The sequence below is a fragment of the Micromys minutus genome (assembly GCF_963924665.1).
Source record: "Micromys minutus genome assembly, chromosome: 3".
Lineage (NCBI taxonomy): Eukaryota > Metazoa > Chordata > Mammalia > Rodentia > Muridae > Micromys > Micromys minutus.
The window spans coordinates 3,585,649-3,590,752 of NC_137972.1; positions in this window are offsets into that span (position 1 = coordinate 3,585,649).

The following is a 5,104-nucleotide window of genomic DNA, read 5'->3' on the forward strand; positions in this document are numbered from 1 at the left end:
GATGAAACTGCTCTGAACAGCTATGTGGAGCCTGGAGGAAGGCTGGAAGGCACAGTGATCCCCGTGACCTCCAGTGACCCTTAGGGAGTGCGTCTTTCCCAGGTTTCTCTGGTGGTTCTGTAGGAAGTCTGGCCACATGTTCAGGGTCTCTGTGGCTTGTTCTCCACCCATGGGTGCCTCCTTCCAGGCCTGCAGTTGCTGCTTTAGGTTCTTCCTGCACCAAGGAGGTCATTTTGATTTCTTCAGCAAAGACAGCCCTGTGTATTTCAGAAGCAGCATGGGACAACGGTGTTGGGACCTTGGAGGTAGGTTTTGTTGAATGACATGGAAGCCTGTGGAGGGTTAAGAATGGAGAGAACATGATAGCTTTTCACCAGGATTATACGAGGAACGAATGCTTCTAGAACATTCTGCTGGAGTAGCAAACACATCAGTGAACAAGTGGGCAGTCACACTGAAAGGAACTGGGCTACCAGCCCCAGGACCTTACAGAGGCAGACCTGACTTTCTGAGTGTTAGACTTAGGAAGAGTCTGAGTTCTCAAGTAACAGAGGAAAATGCACCCGGCTCTAACAGGGACTGGAGAGGATGACCAGGTAGGTGCTGAACAAACACCCAGAACGTCTTTATCCCTTCTCCACCCTATTCCTCGGTTGAAACATAGACTCCATGTTGGTAAATCCAGCCCACAGCTCAGCAGAATGGGAAGCAGAGACCATGCAGCATCTCAGTTCCCTCTGAGAGCTCAGCCAGGGCGTGGTGTGGGCTCCGCGCCCTCAGTGAACTCTCTGGAAACACCCCGCAGGTCAGAATGAAGCCAGCTGCTGCTCAGGACTCACGCAGATCTGGCCATATGTAACCGTGTGTCAGACGTTACTGTCCCTGTGGGGTTCCAGGTACTGAATAACAGAATTGGGTGGGCCAGCCACCTCCCTCCAAGGTGTCAAAACAAGAGCCGGTATTGAGAACTTCCCTATAAGCAGACACTTTCCCCCCACCCTTCGGGGCCATGCCCTTGAGTGAAATGGAGGATCTGAGAGATTTAAAGCTGCCAGTCATCCTCATGAGAGAGAGCAGGTTGTTCCTTCTGCAGACACACACAGTTTGCACCTCCTAAGGCAACGAAGGGAGACAGCAAGGTCACAGCCAAGAGCATTTGCAGAGAGCTGGCTAGGGGAAGATGTACTGTTCTGCTAACTGCATAGACTCAGGAGCTCATAGACTCACTCGGCGTCCGTCTCTCCTGAGCCTTCTGGTGACTTCTACAAAGCACTTCCCAGTAAAGACAGACAGGAGGGGTGAGCTGGATCCCAGTGTGTGCCCACCACGGAACGGCAAAGGCGTCCCTGGGATAACCCAGCTGTCTTCCTGTAGAAGTTTCCCCTGCAATATCCAATTTTTTTGGTGGTGGGAGCTGAGTGAGTGATTTGGCTAGATTCTATGGTCCAGATCTGAAAGTTTGCATGGTCTAGTCCTGCAAGGAATCTCGTTTACCTCGGGAGACAACGTGGGCCACTGTGATTTGCAGTGAAGACAGTGATATGTCAAACAGCAAACCATAGAGAAACACAGTGTTGGCCCTCAAGGAAGGAGGCTTCTACCCAGATTCTTCAAACTGCTGGAGTGTAGGAGGAGCCCGTGTCTGGGAGGGAGGAGGGAGGAGCATAGGAAGAGCCAGTGTCTGGGAGGGAGGAGGGAGGAGCATAGGAGGAGCCAGTGTCTGGGAGGGAGGAGGGAGAAGGCTGGAGCATAGGAGGAGCCAGAGGGCAGGAAAAAAAAAAAGAACACTTATCTAGCTTTGAGCATCTGAAATCCCAAAGCTCACCCAGTGACACACCTGTTCCAATATGGCCACACCTGTTCCAAGAAGGCCACACCGCCAATAATGCCTCTGAGTCTATGGGGCTCCATTTGCCTTCAAACCACCTCAGTATCTGAGGAGCTATTGACAATGCATAGCTTCTGCGGGTCTCCACCCTGGCTGAAAAAACACAAGCCTAGAAGCATACCCCTAACACATGTACACACATGTACACACACATACACATTTGCAGAGACACATAGACACAACTACATTTCCTTTAAAAAATGGTGCTTGAAGTTAAAAGTGTCTTTCTACAGACCAGGTTTCATTCTTTTCTTTGAACCCTACCCCCACCCCAGCCGACCGCAACGTGCTTAGAGCACAGGGAAGCCATTTAGAATGTACTGTGAACATTAATGCCAGAGTGTGAAAAATGACCCAGGGAGGCAGCCTGCCTATAAAAAGTGCATTATTAAGCTGTCAATCTCAGAGTGACTAGTGCCTACTCTTAGGGGGAAGAAACGCCAGGAAACCATGCAAACTAACACTGGCCTCAGAACTGCCCTGCAAGGCAAGCTAGGGCACCTCTGGGGGTCAGCGGCTCAGGGCGGCTTCTGAGGGGTGCTCCATTCCCGGTCTTCCAGTTTGTGCTGTCTGAAGGCAGATTGTCCTTCAGTTCCGGTAAAAGCCCTTGGGTCAAAGATACAGTGACTGGTAGATGGCCGAGGCCCAAGAACGTGAAAGAGCCAAGGAAGAAAGAACAGTGTACGGATAGCGTCTCCTTCACATTTTACACGGGGGCTGGAGAGATGGCTTGGGGACCACTGCCTTGTTGTACAAGGCTGCTGACCTGAGCTGAGCTGGAGCTCAGACTTTCCCTCCTCCCTCCCCTTGGCAAGCAGGCATCCCACACACGTGTGCCTTGCACATATACACGGATAAAACAGACTTTTAAAATGTACTTATATTAAGTGGTGCCTTATAGCAACTCCATCGACGGCTTTGCCTCTGCCCACCCTCATTCTTAACATGCCAGCCTGGAGTCTGTGACAGGGCCACCATGTAAGACCTTTCCCTGCCCGTGTGGCGGCAGGCATTGCACACGCCTCCAGTCCCAGCGCTTGGGAGGTAGGTGCCGAGTGTTGGCTTTTATAGTGACTTCCGTATAAAAACGAGTACCTAGGCCACCTGTGATGGCTCGCGTTTGATCCCAGCAGTCACGGGGCAGAGGCAGGCAAGTCTCTTGTGAGTTCGAGGTCTAGCCTGCATAGAGTCCCAGACCAGGCATGGTTACAGGGTGAGAGATGCTTTCTCAGAGTTTCAGAGTTGTTTGGGTTCTCATTCCGCAGAGTCAGACCTGTGAGGTTACTGGAGATGTCGTAAAGCACCTCCCTCCGGAGACCCTGAGATTCCACAGCCCTCTGCCTCTATGACAAGCCTGTCTTAGACTGAATGCTCTCGCACTTTTTCTCTCCTGTGGATCCGAACTAGGGCTGTGCATTTTAAATCGGATCGGAACAAGAAAGAACTAGATTCATGTCTCTGACAGAGAGGGAAATGCCTTTCTGTGACATAACACATTACCTGTGGGCTCCTCGGTTTCAGTCTGACACAGAACTACATTTTCTAGAAACTGTAGTTACAGTCAAAAAGTACATCTGCTCACCTGGTTCCCATCACCTTAAAGCTAAGCTTATCGGAGGGTTTGTTCCTCAGAAAGAAGTCTTCCAAAGCCACCCTGAACTCAGTGTAGTGCAGGGTCTCAGATGGGAGGTTTTGTGACAAAGCAAGATTTTCTCTTCCTCTTTCCCTCTTTCTCCCCTAGAGAAACCCCTTTAGTTCTTCTCTTGGTAAGTTTTGTTTTGTTTTGTTTTTATAAATTCTCTGATAGGTGCTCACAACTTAAATCAAGCAGAATTGCTGAGACAGCAAAATTTAGCAAAATGTAGGCATCTCAGTTTGTGTTCATGAAGGGGAGAGAGGAGAAAACAGAAGGTTCAGGGCAGCAGCTTCCTTAAAACGTGGACTGCTTAAAATGCTGATAGAAATAGTGAAAATTATGGTTTTTCCTCATAGGAGAGTGGTGTGTGTGTGTGTGTGTGTGTGTGTGTGTGTGTGTGTGTGTGCACGCTCGCGAACATGTGTATGCTGATGACTCGGCACCTGCTGAGAGGGTCAACAGGTCAGAGGCTAGTTCCCCTTCTCCCTCCATTGCTCATCAGCTGCTAAGTAGGGTAAACTGTTTCTGTTTGCTTCACTCTGACATCTGGTCCCTGGGAGCTGGACACAGGTAAGTGCTAGTTTTGTAGACAGGCCAGAGAAGTCGGGGGGGGGGGTTTCGAGGGTCTGTGATTCTCAGGCCTTGTCACAGTACATCAGAATGAAAACCAATCGTTTATGTGTGAAAAACTCGGTGAACCCCATATGGCTGTGACCTTTCACCTCCAGGTAAAGAAGCTTCCTGCACTCAGGACAGAGACAGGACATCAGCCGGAGCTTCCTCCAGAAACGTTTGTAGAAAAAGACATTGAGGAAATACCACAGAGTTTAATGGTATTAATTAATGGTATTTAATGGGGATATGGTTAGCATTTGTGCTGAATGCTGTTCTAAGTCCCTTCCTCGACTCCGAGACTCGGGGTTAGTGTGTGAAATGACCCCAGAGGCTAGAGTGTGAAAGGTCCTCAGCTGGTCCTGTGGATGTGGGTCTGCCTGACTAGAGCCAAGGAGCAGGAAGGTGAGACCCCACAGCCACAGCCCATCCCCAGTTCCAGCTAAAGTCCTCTGCTTCCCGGCAGCCTCTGTGACATAACCAGCGACTTAACCAGTGACGTAACCAGCTGGCTCGCTGGCACATTCTCCCCCATAGCACCAAGGTTCCCGCTGCCACGCCCTCCTGACAGTTCATTAGTGTGAAAGGTTTGGAAACAGAGACAAAAGACCCCTATGGTCTCTCAGTCAGGAACGGTGAGAAACCCCGACTGACTAACCATGCATCACAACCATGAAACTTGATGATTATATTAATATTTTGTATCAAGAAGAAAGATGGCTATTTGGTGTGGAAAAATTTTAAAAAGGAAAAAAAAAACTATCCACATTTATTCTGTGAGTGCTGAAGGGAGGGCCAGAATGTACTGTGGCTCAACTGTGGAACTCAGAGGACAACTTCCAGGAGTAAGTTACCTACTTCCATCATGGAGGGTCCAGGAATCAAACTCAGGCCTTCAGACTTTGTGGCAAGCGCCTTTCCCGCTGAGCCATCCTGCTGATCCTGGTGTGATTTTTGTAGCATTTACC